Here is a 17,160-nt window from a genome sequence, read left to right as displayed (position 1 = left end):
TGCCGAGCAGGGAGCCCGATGCGGGACTCGATCCCGGGACTCCAGGATCATGACCTGAGCCGAAGGCAGTCGCTTAACCAACTGAGCCACCCAGGCGCCCACCCTTATAATATCTTTTTTCTTTCTTATTGTTGTGGGAGCTCTATGAAACAGGCACGTTATTAATCCCTATTTCACAAATAAGAACATCGACATTTTGAGAGTTAATAAAATTTGCCTAAGAGGATGTAACATATTTGCAAGAAATGAGGGATTTAAACTCATGTTAAGTACAGATCTAAGACTCTTGGCTACAATACTTTTTTGTTATGTAAAAAACGTTTATTATCTCATATGTCCTTTATAGACTTGGCATAATGGTTGGCAATAAATCTATCTATCTGTCTATATATTTATGAATAAATGAATGAAATCATTAAACCATCAAATTTTATTCTCTGAAAGCATGGGCATAATGGTGTAAGGGAAAGAGCAAACTGTATGTTCCTTCAAGTCATGTAATTTGGAAAACTAAATGAAAATCTGAGCTTCAGTTTCTTGATTGCCTGACTAGAGAAACGGATGCTTCATATATCTTTTAGATCCTATCTCTCAAATATCAGATGTCTCAAGCAAGTTTTTGGCATCACAGTTAATTTATGATTGACATTTTTAATGAGTGTCTGAAATGCCAATATTTTGTGTTGTTGATAAAACGATCCATATGTTTTACATTTCAGATACTCAGACAGCTGAATTGACATTCTGTTGTGAAATGTTAAATTCCTAATACGATTCCAAATCCAGGCAGTAGGCTAACCCATTTCCATAAAAACTTAGAATATGCTCAAGATTTTATTCTTGTTTTCATCTGAGACTTGGAGTTTTAAAGTACCTAGAATGTGCAAAGACACATGTTGCTATAGATTAATCTTCATCAAGAATAGCAAATGTTGTGTAGAAGGATTAACAGCATTATTTGCTAGCACAGGAACTGAGCCAATTAATTTCCTGTAAGAGAACTAAGGAGACCCTCACTAGCCCATGAACAGGAACTTACGGCTTCTGTATTAACTCTTCATATCAGGACTATAAGCTTCAGTAGGGCAGGAAGTTGGTGTTTCCTTTACCACACTATTCCCAATATTTAGAACAGTGCCTGGCACACAATGAGGATTGTTCTGTCAACAAAATAGCTGAAAAATAATCTAGTAAACATCACAGGCAAGCACAGTTAAATTTTTACCCAATTGTTATATATCTATCCCAATTGCTGTGTTTATTTAAACCTCATCCCAGTTAGCTGGGAATTAAACTCACTACATTATATTCTCTCATTCTTAAACTTTGGTGCAAATATCTGAATACAGTATTTCAGATTTCTTTCATTGCCCTTTTCAGAGTATCTTGCTAATATAATAATTCATTTCCTTGGAATTCCTAATTTTTCCCTTGATTTACATATAGCAGAAAAAAAAGTAATAAGGTAAAAGTAAAATAAATAACTTTAAAGTAAATAAATAAAGTAAAAGAAATAACTTTCTCAAGATATCTCTTTGCACTGAGAACACACAAAAAATCACCTATGTTTTTGAGCTCATTCAAAATTTCTTAATGTGTATTTTTTCTCCTTTAGAATAGCAGCAAATCAATACATCTCCCCCTACCTTATCACCTTCAACTTGAAGACCGTGATTATTTGTACACCATTTAATACTGATAATTTATATAACATTTAACATAAGCACATTAGAGAAAACCACACACTTAAAAAACATTATCATAGAAATACCATTTTTGAAATTAAAAAAATTATCTAAAAAAACTCATTACTTCTTGTGGTATAGGAAATCACCATTCATTTCCATTAGTCATAATTAAAAAAATTATTAATTTTCTTTTGTATTTTTAGTGTACTTTTCATAAGTCTCAGAATTTGATCTCTCTAATGGCCAGATGAGCATTTTAAAATAAAATTCTGTAAGGTAGATCACTGATACTCTGTGTTAGGTAGTGTCTACCTTTTGCCTTTTCAGGAGCCCAGTGGGGAATTTCGGTCCTGCAAATGGACCAGACAACAGTATCTATCACTGGCAGTCCTCCCAGTTTTATAGTATGGTCCATCTCCACTATCACACTTTTGTTTCTCTATATCAGGTCAGAGATGTCATTGCAAATAATTCATTGTCTGGCTTTTTTTCAGTCTATCAGAAGTTCAGTCAAAAATATTTCATTCATTCATTCATTCATTCATGGAAAACATTCTATGCTAGACGAGAATGTAACAGTGATTTAGACAGTTATGGTTCCTCTCCAGCAGGATAAAATGGCTTTCTTCTTGATTTATAAGAGTTCATAGCTATGATCAACTTGATGTTCTCTTTTTCTGTTGTATTCACCATGAACTATTAAGTACAATAATAACATTATTATTGACCCTTAACATTAAGGGTCACTTCAAAGAGACTAACCCTCTCATGACAACTATACTTTCAATTCAAGATGACATTGGTATCTTTCCAGCACTTTAAATTAGAAGTTTCTTTGTTCCAGCTCTCACCTATATGTAAAGATACAGATCTATGTATATATGGATATGGACTATATATTATCTATAATCATATGTATATATATAGTCATCAAATACATATTATACATCATTATAATTAAACCTTCTAAAAGATCTCTCATTCTCCTCCTTTCCTAACTAGGATCTAATCATCTTTTGCATGGATTCTTGCCTTCTAATTCCTTACTTCTAGTTTCTCTCTGAAATCATGCTTCACATCACCACCAAAATCAGGAAACTAAAACACCAATTTTCTAATTGTTTGTAAAACAACAACAACAACAAAAAAAAAACAAAGTCAAAAACTTCAGCTCCACAGTCATTTCCACCTTCTTTCCCAGAACTCCAACACTATCTGCCTCCCACACCACAACAAATTACATACAGGATTCTAAATACATTCTGCAATTTCATGTCTTTGGTAAAATTCTCAGGTGGGTCTCTCTTTATGAGTACATTCTACTCTGATCATCTAGTCTGCCTACCACTTACTTCCCAAAGTCCATTTTCTATTTTTCTACAGCAGATTGTAGACATTTTCATTACAATTCAATTCATTATAAAGAAGTATTTGTTTACAGCTGGATTATGAAGATAGGGATTATGTCTTACTCCATATAATCACAGCATCTACCTTTTTCCCTATACAAAAGGAAAGAGAAAAAAAGGGAAAGAAGGAAGGAAGGATGGAAGGAAGGAAGGAAGGAAGGAGGGAAGGAAGGAAAGAGAGACAGGAAGAGAAAAAAGGAAGTAAGGAAGGAAAGAAACAATGACTCCTGAGTGAAGAAAATGGTATTTATAGGTACAGGGTATAGTCCTACTAAGGTAATTTCCATGTAATGACATTTTTATGTAATAATTTTCCTTTTTCTTATGTGATTAATTCATCTGTCTGCTACATGTGATTAGATATGCATTGTGTAATTACAATTGATAAGCAATTAAAATAATTCATATGCTCTGAATTTACTTGTCTATATTTTCTAAAATAATGTATAGGAAATTGAAGGGGGGCAGAAGAATATAAATTCACATATCCAGCAAACATCTTGTCTCCAAGTGAAACTGCTTTATTATTAAAATTATTAAGCAAAAATTCAGAAAGCTCTTTTTTAACTTTTAACATTTTTAATCAATTATAAAAGAACTATATTGAAAATACATTAAAAATCTCTCTTCTGTCTACCTACCTATTCTCTAAACCTCTAAACCAGAGAAGTACACTGTTAATATCTGCTAAAAATCATTAAAATACATTCTTATTTATAAAAGGAAGCATATGTGATGCAATATCTTGCAGGTTGCTTTCTCTCATAACAATATACCCTAAATAGGTTCACCAAGAACATTCGGTGTTCTTGAAAAACACGATATTTTAATGGGTAGCAAGTCCCATTATATAGTTGTACTGGATTTATTTAATCAAGTCCTATTATCAAATATTTAGTTGCTTTTTTTTTTTTTACCTTTTACTAGTATAATTTAAAATATGTATTTTTCACATTCTGAATAGGAATGGTCTTGATTAGTTGTTCATAGGAATTTTACCAGCACTGGATGTTATTTTTTTTAATCTCCATAATATTAAATACTGAAATAACTAGTACTAAGTAGTGCGACTTCTTCTCAGGTTATAAAAACAACCTACCAAGGTACTTCCTTTCTCCTTCCCATACCTCAAAAAAGTCCATTTACTCACCAACATCAATAACGTTTCTTATAAATCAAATAATATCACTTTTCTCCTTAGAATCTATTTTCAGCTTTGTGGGCAATAAGCACAATATGCCATTACTCAGCTCTGCCATTTTAGGGTGAAAGCAGCCATAGACGATATGAATAAATGAATGGGTGTGTCTGTGTTTCAATAATACTTTTGTTACAAAAAGAGGTGGTGAGCAGAATTTGACCCATAGATTTATATTTTACCAACCCCTGGCCTAAAAATCTGGTTGTTTCTGACCTTATAACCTAACTCACTTCCTTCACTCACTTAACTTTCGTGAAACCAGCCAGGCATTCTTCAAACCCAGGACCTTTGTACTTGCTGTCCCTTTTTCCTGGAAGGTCATCCTCTAGAAAGCTATAAGGCTCATTCCCTCACTTCCTCTCATTCAAAGGTCTCCTTAATAGAAAGGCTTTCCCTTACTGACCTCACTCTTTATTCCCTTACTCTTTCACTTAATGCCATTCATTGCAACCTGATTTTTTTTTTTAATTTATTTTTTTTGTGTGTGTGTGATTCTACCCTCCTCACTTAAAGCAAGCTACATAAGAGCAAGGATATATCTGTTTTGGTCATTGCTGAATCTCTAGGACCTAACACCTAGCTGTCTCAGTAAATATTATTAAATAAATGATTGAGTTACTAATGTAACATCCGTGTCTAATATTATTTACATATACATATACATATGTATATATACTTTGCAATATATGAATCTATTAAGAGTTTTTATGTTTTCCTTATTAACTACTGTTTTTTTAAACAAATTTCATATTATTAAATAGCTTATTTTGATTTATCTCATTTGGCTCCAAATGTCTTTGACTTACTCTTTATTTCCAAGAAGCACATTTTTTGAGACTTCTCATGTTGAGATATAAAAATTTGAATCACAATCTGTTTTACTCAAAATTCTATGGAAATGATTCACTATTTGGGGCATTTATTTTTGTCTTTAACAATGCTCATGTCTACTTATTAAGCACTGAGTGGGTTTTTTTGTAGTGTTTATTTTTTATATTTCTATATGAATAAGCGAAGATACTTTGTTGTTGTTTTATTCTTTAAGTGTACTTACTTTACTAAGATGTGGGTCTCTTTTCAGCAACAAAATCTGCATGGAGGTGATCAAAGTGAAGAGCTGAGGGGAAAGCTCTGTGGGTTTGAATCTAGGCTCAAACTTTCATCCTGCTCTTCAATTTCTTCCTCTCCAAATGCTGGTACTCCTTTAACAAGGTTTAATAGGTTTAATAAGTTGTGAACATTAAATGAGTTTATAGATACAGAGCATTTTGGAAGTTAATGATTATTAACTCAATGCAAATTACCATCACCATCACCATTATCAATTTAACTTAGTATATCGTGAATGCTTACATTAAAAAATAAATTTTCTTCAACTTTTTTATCTTATTTCTTCAGTGTCACTCATCTTCAATTTTTCATCTTGGGATTCTGTTTATAATACTACTATAAACTGTTAATATTTCACCCATGCTTATTTTGTTATTTTTACTTTTACCTCTATCATTTATTTTTAATTATTTGGAAAATTTTTAAGCTCTTTTTATTATTTTGGCACTAATTTTTTTGTCTGAATGATCCAATCTCATATACTTTTTTAAAATCAGAAATCTTCTTTCAAATTAAGCAAAATTCACATCAACAAATATTCATTGGAAGCTCCTACTATGTGTATACATTATCCCAGGAGCCATGGTCCTTTTCCAATCTCAGATTCTTCTTTGTGTCTGCACCTCTGTTTTTTTGCATAAAACATGTTTTTATTTTTTCCTAAGGATCAAACCTGTGAAAGGGGGGTTATAGCAGAATTTATTATGGTGATTAAATGTTAATATTTGTAGTACCCTTAGAATAGCACCTGACACATAGTAAATGTTTTGGAAGTAATATTAAGTTTAATCAATAAAAACAAACAAACAAAATTCTACATTTTTCTATATGCTTTCTTGACTTTCATTATTTTTTAAAAAGATTTATTTATGTATTTTATACAGAGAGGGAGCACACGAGCAGGCAGAGGAGGGGCAGAGGGAGTGGTGTGAAAGAGAGTCTCCAGCATACTCCCTGCTGAGCGTGGAGTTGGACCCAGGGCTCCATCTCATGACTCAGAGATCATGACCTGAGCAGAAACCAAGAGTCGGATGCTCAGTTGACTAAGCCACCCAGACACCCCTCTGGACTTTCATTATAATTCTTTGTCATAGGGAGATGTTTGTTTCTTCATATTGTGTTCTTTCTTTTGAAATGCAACATTTTTTCTTACGTCAGATTTTTTTTCTTTGTCTCATGTTTAACAGGGAGAAGAATTAACTTTCATATTGTGCTCTGAGGTAGGTTCTCCCAGAGATTGTGGAAAACCCTCATCTCTTCTTTCAAGTTGCCATGAAGGAGAACATTTAGATTCACTGTGACCTATTTAGTTAGAGAGATTTAACAATAACCAAGTTTTGAGAGAACACCAGATGGAGAGGATGGGTGGTTTTCCTTTTTTGTTGTAGAAGAAGGTGGACACTAGCTGGAGCTAACTGTTCATCACCTGGCACAGACATACTAGCTGCAAAGCAGCAAGTCAGTTCACAGGCACTCTGCCTAGCCCAGATACCAACTTTAAGCAGCAGCCTAGACTAGTCAAGTACATCGGGGTATCTATCTATTCAACATGGCCTCATGGACTTCAGAGGAACATTGCTAGAAGGCTACTGATTTCCCTGACACAATCTAGTCCTTACACTCAAATTGTGAGGTCCACTATCAATTTACAAGTGATTTGTGGCAGGTCATGTGCACATTTTTCCTTTCATTCATCTGCTTTTACCTATACTTTGATTGCTGAGATGTCTTTATACATATGGCATGTGGCATGTATAATTTTTTTTCTGGTTTCCAATGCTAATCTTTTTCTTGTTTCATAACCAATTGATTATTTGAAGATGAATCTCAGTGTGGGCAATTTAGGAACATGTTCTCAATCTCCCATCATACCTTAGATTCTTACTACTAACATTTTATGATACTTACTATTATCAAAACACTTCACCATACTCATAAATATGTTACAACAAAGAATAATTTTTTCCTATATAAAAGTGGAACCAATACTGAAGAATGACAGGAATTTAGGATACACCTTTACCTAAAACACATCCTCATATATATTCACCTTACACAGATTTTTGTTGCATATATTTCATGTTAATACCATGTGTTCATATGAATCTTAAAAGAGGAGTTCTGCCCAGTGTAAATGAAAGCAAAGCTTGAAGTACACTATCTTAATTATAAATGTTATGGGTCCACTGTTTGAGAGGGCTTTTCTCCAGAGATTACAAATAAAATGAAGTACATCCAATTAAGTGCCAGATTGACAAGAATTTTCCTTTATGCTTACTGGCAACCCTCAGATAACTCATTCAGAATTAGAGATTCAAGTACTCTCAGTGACAGCGGGATTCCACTTTCTACTCACTCTGACATTTCTATCTATGCATAATGGAAAAAGTGTGTGTGTGTAATAAAAATAACCAAAAAAAAAAAAAAAGGAAAGAAAATATGTTGCTATTCATTTTTATCTGTATCCAAAGAGATTTTAAAAATTTATTTTCTGAACATGTTACCTACAACTACAAAGCTCAAAACCAAATTAAGAACTCTCTTCTTCATAATAATGATTTAGCATTTATGTGAAAGGAATTTACATTAAAAATGTACATGTGCATATGTTAAAATAAGGCAGATATTGAATATATATACATTCAATAAGTGTAATATATGTACTTTCTTATATAATATATATACTCTGAAATTAGGATAGTACAATTTATAGCTAGAGAAGAAAGAGATCAAACATACTAATACAAAAACCTTTCAGAGAGCAAAATTTCACCTTTTTAAATTTATAAAAATATAGTCTTAAAAAAATAGAGTAATTCTCCCGTCTACCACTTAGCAAAGATGAACACTCAACATAAATAGAAAAATTTTTGACAGCTGGGATAATGTGCCTTAATGGCTCATTGACAGGCAGACTGGTTTCGTCCATCTGCACATTTATTTCTATTTCCATGGTGGTCCAGCTGCAAGTGTTACCACATTTGATAATGCCTTCAATTAGATCTTCACTCTTAATGGATATCATTATTTTTCATAACCACCCTCCCATGGGTTTAATTCAAAGTAAGCAACAATAAAAATATATAAATGATACAGTTAACATTCAGTAATTTTATGCCTCATTTTACTATAGGAGTAACAAATATGGATAGGTTTGAGCAAATGTATGGCTTTATACTGACTCAGTGTATCTCAGTTTGTCTCCTCAGTGATTTTGTGAACTAATCCTTTATCACTCTTTTAAATTATATATTCACCTGATACATTTTACATGAAAGTAGGTCATGTATATTAGTGGACACCCAAAAATCCATTCCTACTTATTTGCCTTTATTTTGTGATTGATTCCTGCCTTCTTAATCAGCTCTCCTTTTAATATTATAGAAACACTTATGGTTCTCCATGAAGTAAGATAAAAGCTGAATTACAATTCATTTTTTCCTTAGGGTCTCAAATGATAAAGGTAGCTTTAGAAATCTGAGACATGCTGAGATTTAGCTGAAAGCAAGAAGAAACTTAAATCATCCCCACAACAGAAAAGCCTGCAGGCAAGTAAGGTGGACCAATTAAAGCATTCCAAGTCATTCCCGATGATTCTTTAAGTCAGATGTTAATTATCACTAGACTCACTAGGGACCAAGCGTTCTTTCTGTGTATCAAGACCTACTTGGACCTTAATTTGGCTTTGTCAAAATAACCTTTGTCTGTGACAAAAGTCTTCTTTAACTTGTAAGGCTGATTAAGCTCTGCAATAGAAGAATGGTGAGCTAATTTTATTTTGAAGTCCTTTGAAATCCATATTAAATTTCTGTCCAGAATACATCTACCATTTAAGTATTTTCAAATAAATTCCTAGACATAATCCTGAGCCATTGGGATTATTTTTTATTACACAGAGCCAATATTACCATATTTATAATCACTGGACAATAGAAAATGTTTTAATAGTTAAAACTTTGTTTTGTTAAAAAAGAAACTGAAACTATCTTACACATGACAAACATCATGGTTCTGGTTTACTGCTTGGAAAAAAATTTTGGCTAATTGGTGGGTAGTGTCTTTGTCAACCATGAACTTAGACCTCTGTTATCAGAGTATACTGCAAATATAGAATATCTATATTGCCTTCTTTGGGGTCCTGATATCCCCACCATTTCTTTTTAAATCAAGACAATGTATATTTCTCATGATGTAGCTATTTCTTGTCCATTATGTATTTTGTGACAGAAAATTTTTAATCAAGCCAATACTGTGAAGTTGAGCTTGGCGCTATCATTTAAAAGGCACATCGGGGGGGGAATCGGAGGGGGAGACGAACCATGATAGACTATGGACTCTGAGAAACAAACTGAGGGTTCTAGAGGGGAGGGCGGTGGGGGGATGGGTTAGCCTGGTGATGGGTATTAAAGAGGGCATGTACTGAATGGAGCACTGGGTGTTATACGCAAACAATGAATCATGGAACACTACATCTAAAACTAATGATGTAATGTATGGTGATTAACATAACATAAAAAAATAAATAAAAAATAGAAGGCACATGGTTTTTTGTTTTGTTTTTCCTTTTTTAATTTAAATTCAATTAGCCAACATATAATACATGATTAATTTTTGATGTGATGTTCAATGATTCATTAGTTGTGTATAATACCCAGTGCTCATTATACCATGTGCCCTCCTTAATACCCATCACCCAGTTGTTTTAAAAGAAACAAAACTGGATTTGAGGCCCTGGTCCTTTCTTTACTATGTATGTGGCCTTTGGCAAATGACTTACATGAGTCTCAAACTCCTCACCCTTAAAAAGTGGATAATGATTTTATTTTACACTTTGAGATATAATAAAGAATTAATGCCTCTTGGATATTTTAAATGCTGCAGCTTCAAAGTTGTCTGGAAATTTGTTTTCTGCAAATTCCTCTATGCTGAAGGGCATAGTTTAATTGTAAGCACATGGTGAACGTGGGCATATCGAGAACTGTCTCATTTGTGTCTTTCTGTCTGCCAAATCATACAGAACCTACTAAAATAAGTGAGGTGGAGAATGAGCCAATTTTCTGAGAAGCTTTAGGAAGGACACATGTGACATACTAGAGGAATGAAAGACCAGAAATAAACAGTAGTATAGCACAATCTCTTGCTAAGAGTGACATTTCCAAGTTTGGGCTAAATTTCATCATTTCCCTAGATGCAAGCCAGGAAGTGATTACTATGTAACTCTGTATATGGCCTAGTTAAGAATTTCTTTAAAGTTTCAGCTATATAATTACAGTTTCTTCATACCTTGAAAAGTTCAGTTTTCTGGTAAATTAGGATGAGTATAAAAGTGTATGAGCAACAGTAATTGAAAGAAAAATACTGGTGGTTTCTGAAGTTTCACTAGACCACAAAGTAGAGATAATAGAAGCTGAGGTCAACAAAGCAAGTGCCCTCACCTGGCAGGCATTTCAGGCAAGAGACTTTTGACATGATCTAACGTTAATGGTCTTTACTCTTAAAGGGAAACAAACCGTCATGTTGTGTTTAAAGAGTAAGATGAACACACCTTCATGTTTAGGACCATTTTGCACCAAAGAAGCTAAATCAGATTGTCATCATGTACGAGTACAATACCAGTTACCAAAAGTTTCTGTTAATTTTTATAACCCACTAAAAGATTACAGAAACGTTCAGTGATTCCCCAGAGTAATTGTAATCACTTGCACAGTGTATAATGTTATTCCGAGAACATCAATTGCTTAAAATTGATAATAGTTCCACCCTAGAATTACATAGCCAATTATGTGTCTCTTTCATTTGTCACACCAGATTAGATTTCTGGCCCATCTAGTTAGGCATATTGCCTTTGTCAGTAACCAATACTCAATGTGAGGAAAAGAGAACACAACAATATAATAAGTGAAATAAATTAGCAGGTCTCACTGTGTTTGCTTCCTGAGAATACTAGCATGCAGTCATATATCTAGAGCTTATTAACATATATAATATTAATATATAAACTGACACAAATACATCTGACACATTTTGACATAAAAATCTTTAAGGACATTTAAAACATCATTCAGGACATTTGCCTCCAACATTCTGAGTATCAGTTAAAAAGTCTTATCATACTCCCAATTTAAAAGAAAAAGAAAAAACCTCAATTGTCTTAAACAAACTGAGTGCATTGATTTATAGGACTGAACTATTCAGAGTTATGGCAGTACTCAGGCAGTAGTGTTCATTGGAGCTCTAGCTCTATTCCATTGCCCCATTCCAACACTACTTTTGTCTTCAGTCTTCATAGCAGCTTGAAAGCTCCCCATCATTCCTCTGCACACTTTTTTGTTTGTTTTGTTTTGTTTTGTTCTGTTTTCACATACAAAGTGATGGAAGTTATCTTATCTGGCTACCAGAAGACAAACGACCTAAGTTTACTCTAATTTGATCATCACAGGCCACCTATGTAGGAAAAGAATATCTATTTTCTTCGTTTCCCATTTCTTTCAGAAGACTTTTGCAAAAAGCAGTCCGAGCCTTTCTTTCCACATTTTCCTCTCTTGTTGTAATGGAGGAGGTAGGTCCTATTAATTGATGAGAAGCTAAGGTCTTCCATCCTTTAGTAAATCCTTCCTAGGAGAATGAGGTGTTCTTGTAACTTCTCTCTTTCTCTCTCTCTCTTTTTTTTTAATATTTTATCTATTTATTTGACAGAGAGAGAGAGAGAGAGAGAAAGCACATAAGCAGGCAGAGGGAAGGGAGAAAGAAGCAGGCTTCTAGCTGAGCAGAGAATCCCAGGACCCTGGGATCATGACCCAAGCCAAAGACAGACACTCAACTGAGCCACCCAGGCCCCCCTATTTTTTTTTTTTTTGTATTCTTGTAACTTCTTGTGTTTATACTGTTGCAACAAATATCACAGTCTTCTCTGAGGTTTTGTCCCTTTCCTGGCTTCAAGTGTCTCCAAGAAAGGATGAAATAGTTATCACTATACCTATGTAGCCTATTGTTCAGTTCCAAATTTATACTATTCAATATATAGTTGATGATGAATACATGAAACTGAAATTTAGTTCAGCAGTATCACAGCATGTTTTAGATAGGCCTACATGAGTTCATATTGCATTTCTGTGCTTATTGCATCATTCATTCATTCTATTTCTTCAGTTTCCACTTGCTATGTGTTGTTCCTTTCACTTGGGGAAGAAGTACCCTAGTGCAAAAACTTGATCCTTACTCATGTAAGCTGCTTTTAAAGATACATGGCTTGAAGGCTGCTGAGTTAGGTATTCTAGGTTGAAGGTAAAACCAGATGTTCTCATGTAGGATAACAACATCTAGGTCTTGTGAACAGAGGAAATATCCAAGTTCATGCATAATTATCTAATGAAAATACACTATTAGCCATTGCATTTATCCATCTATCAGCTCTCTATCAAAATTCTGGACAGTTCATTTACACTTCACTTAGGGGCCATCCATAAAGAAAGTCTAATCATCACACCTATTTACGGATTTCAAGTGGAAGTAGAATTCACTCTGGGAAGAAGAGTACAGGTCAATGAGGGTGAATGAATTCACAAGAAAATCCCTCGAGAAGCTTCTCAGTTGTTTAAGGGACTTGCCCTGAGCTAGATCATCCAAATCTGGGGCTTTGGGTCTAGCATTAAAGATAATCCTGTAGCTTGACCATCTCCTCCTACAGGAAGCCTATGCTGCAGTTATCTAAGAATATGAAAGGAGAGTGAAGGATTCTGAAAGTTTTTCACCATGTACCTTTGATTTCCATCTCCAAAGCTGGTAAAACTAGGAAACATTTATTGAGCACTGGCTTTTTTGGTTACCCAAGATATAATACCCATATTTTATCTCATGGACATATGCCAGACCATTTGCTTTATGGAAGTCTAAAGGAAAAAGCTGCCAAATACTTAAAAGTAGATACTGGCTAGGTAGGAAAAGTTCAGGTGTTCTGAGACTATGAGGTAATAAACTCCAGAATCTCTCTTGAACCCATTCCTCTGGAAGGTTTCTGCATTTGTGGACTGAAGTATCCAAGTGCCAAGAGCTACATCTTTGAGAACCCAAGTATTTGGCATACTTTTCTGACCTAAGCAATGAGAGAGTGAGCTTTGCCTTTCTGGAAGAATGGAGTGGTGTGTGCAGCCATGTAAATAAGAGATTCATAAAATAAAAGAAAAATACCATGCATTTCCATTGGACTGAACTATGAAGCAACATATTCACAGGTAATAGTAATAGATATTGAATTTAAATTAAAAAAATAAAATGAAACCTGATCCTTCCCCCGCCCAAAAAGAAGTAACAGATATAGTGAGCTGATCCCACCACTGTAATCCTTTAGTTTAGATGTGGAAATTGGGCATTTTAGACTATAACTTTTTGTCATGGTCTTTGAAAAATTCAAGGGGAAAATACTGAACTTCCTGATGTTATGGCTAATGGTAGTTGCAATAATTAATGGAAAAATAATAAGGACATTAGCACACTGATTTAGTGGAACACTTTATTCTGGTAATTAAGACTTTATGCTTTCTAAGTAGTTACCTGAAAATTAATATACGCCAGTTTCCTTGTTAGTTTGAAGTGATTCCTTCTTTAGAATTCCCATAACTTCCTATACATCACTTTACTGTAGCTCTTCTCATATCACAATAGAAGGGTTTGTTTATCTATGAGCATTTGATAATGAGGATTTGGTCTTATTTTGAATCCTCAGTCCTACCATGGCTATTAGCAAACAATAAAAATTTAATCATTTTTTAAATAATTGGCTGAATAACCAGATTTCTAAAAGTCTATGCTCAAGATAAGCCTCAGTTAGCTTCCAATCTGATTGAAAACTTGTTTAACTGCAATTGGAAAACCAGTCTGCCTTGCTTTTTTCCAATAAAATGTTAACCCTAATTTTTACATATACAGAAGAACTATCTCAAGAAAGCAGCAAAATTTGCCTGAATAGAAAAGGAGAATGTGGGGGCGCCTGGGTGGCTCAGTCATTAAGCGTCTGCCTTCGGCTCAGGTCATGATCCCAGGGTCCTGGGATTGAGCCCCGCATCGGGCTCCCTGCTCCGCAGGAAGCCGCTTCTCTCTCTCTCCCACTCCCCCTGCTTGTGTTCCCTCTCTCGCTGTGTCTCTCTCTGTCAAATAAATAAATAAAATCTTTAAAAAAAAAAAAAAAAGAAAAGGAAAATGTGATTTATTAAATTTTCTTTATATTTGTCTCATAATGATTTTTTGATGGCTGGAGGTACCTAAAGAATGGTGCTGACATATACACATGCAAAATACTGCTACATAATAACTTTTATTCAGGTACAATATTCATCATCTATATATTTTTAGCATCTTTTAGCATTAGTATAGGAGTCACAACCTATAGCCCTTGGGGCAAACCCAGTCTTCAGCCTGTTTTATAAATAAAGTTTTATTGGAACACATCCACCCCACCCTTATATTCTGCTTTCAAGCTACCATGACAGAATTGAGTAGTTACAATAGACATCTGTAATTTGTAAAGTCTATACTATTTGCTTTCTGTTTTTTTATAAGTTTGTCAACCCCTGTTGGACATAAACTCACTCAAAGTTCCATTCCTTAGCAAATTTTTAATATAATTCATAAAGCTCTTAAATTTTGTATGGTCTCGAAAAGTTTTATAATTAAAAAGAGTTGTATCAGCAGTACAGTTCCATGTTGTCATCTTTAATTTACATTTCCAAAGCATTTTTAATAGTTTATAGACTAAGCCTTTTGGTATTGTTACAGAAGTCTTGATGGCTTTGAATTGAACTGGTTACATAAATTTAACTATTTATGCCAAAACTTCTTATTTAAATGAATTAGACAATAAATTTCCTTGGGAAAAGAATGAACTAAGAGCCTTTTTGATTCTTCTTTTGAGTAAAAACATATTTACTCTTTATGTTAATTTGCCTCAAACCTGATTTTTTTTTTGTATTTTCCTGTCTAGGGTTTTTTTAAGGGGAAAGGGAATATAGATAGTCATATCATGGGACTTACAAATTCGATTTCTGGCTTGGAATAACAGTATGATATCCCTTCCCTGATGCTCTTCCTTTCATTTTCTCTCTTTCTGCCCCAGCTTTGGCAGGAGAACCATTTCTGAGAACCACAAGTTTTACCTCCTAGAGAAACAGGGACAGAACTAAGCAATGACTGATTATTAGGGATGACTTTACTACACTGACCTAGCAGAGACTGAGAATTCAGGGAGAATATAAATAATACATGAAGGAGGATTCCAGCAAGTCAGAGGCAAGAAGTTGCCAGAGGCCAGGATATCCATTAAGAGTCTCAAGGTACAGTTAGTTTTCCTTTACTTCCCCCCCCCCCCCAGGGTATCCTGAAATTAGGATCCTTTTTCACTTTTCTTTGGGAAAATATATTTTGCATCTGATCAGGATTTCTCTTTTTTTCCAGACCAAACAAGGTCAGAACAAAAGCCCATCTATTTTTCTAATACATACGTACACAAAACCCACACAATCCTTATGGGTATCCTCAAGATTGCTGCATTTAGACAAAGAAGAAGAGAAAGGGAAACAGAGATCCTCTTCCTCCTGGCTATTTTCCATTGTTATTCAAATACTACAACTTTTTCTCTTAAAGAAGCCCTCCATGAACCCAATCATCATATAGCTGTTTCTTTCTCTTTTCCACAATAAAGCTAAATTTCTTGAAATAATTTATTAAACTCATGCCTCCTTTTCCTCCTTATGTGATTGCTATTAATTTTCTGTCCCCATAATTCCACTGAATCTGGGATCCAAAATCATTTAACTTGTTTACCCCAGTTCACTTAATATATTTTCTTTTTTTGTTTGCATATAAGTGACCTTTAGGCAGGATTTCTTTTCATCCCTCCTTTTATTTCTATAAAGCTACAAAGCTATTTCTCAAATAGCACCACTCTCATTTGCTAAAGATGTACGTTCAGCTGCCTACTGTACATGTATGCTTGAGTGTCTTTCAGAAACATTATTTCAATATCTGAACATCTAAACTCATCATCTCTCAAACCTACCTTTTCTCCAGTGATCTTTTTTTTACTGTAGTATGGTAGTATTATGTCTACCCAGTTGCCTAATATGAGAGGCATTCATTTGATTATGGCACTCCTCTGTATGCAACTTTTCAAAGGCTTCCACTTACTTTTAGGAGAAAGTCTATACTCCTAAACCTGACTTACAAGTGCCATCATGGCCTGGTCCCTTCTTCCCTCTCCAACTTTGCCTTTTAAACTAGTATCCTTTACCTTCTATAATCCAGCAACCATCACTGAATTTATTTCAGTCCCTTGATAATCCCATGTTTTTCTCATCTAAATGTTTAAGTATGCTCTTTCTAAAGGGGAGGCCAGGAATATGTATATCCACTCTGTGTGATCAGGATGTTAGGTATAAGGGAAGTCATGTCTGTGTTACAATTGTATCCCTACCCTTAAGATAGGGTTTGGCACTGAGTAGGCATCCAATATAAGACTAGACAAAAACACTCAGATTTGTTATCAGTTACACTGTTCTAGATTTTTTAGCCATAAAAGTGTCTGTTCTTGTTACTGTGATGTTTGCTTGTTTGTTTTGTGGCAAGACTGATGAATTTTCCAATGTGCACATAGGATATTAAATCAGCTTAAGAAAGAGCAGGTACACAATTTATTACAACCATGTTCTGAAAAGTCTCTGTGTTTTGATGAAGAGCTACAATCTTTTTTTTTTTTTTTTTT

This window comes from Leptonychotes weddellii, chromosome 2 (assembly GCF_054177405.1).
Source record: "Leptonychotes weddellii isolate Sample4059 chromosome 2, ASM5417740v2, whole genome shotgun sequence".
Taxonomy (NCBI): Eukaryota; Metazoa; Chordata; class Mammalia; order Carnivora; family Phocidae; genus Leptonychotes; species Leptonychotes weddellii.
This window is presented reverse-complemented; position numbering follows the sequence as displayed.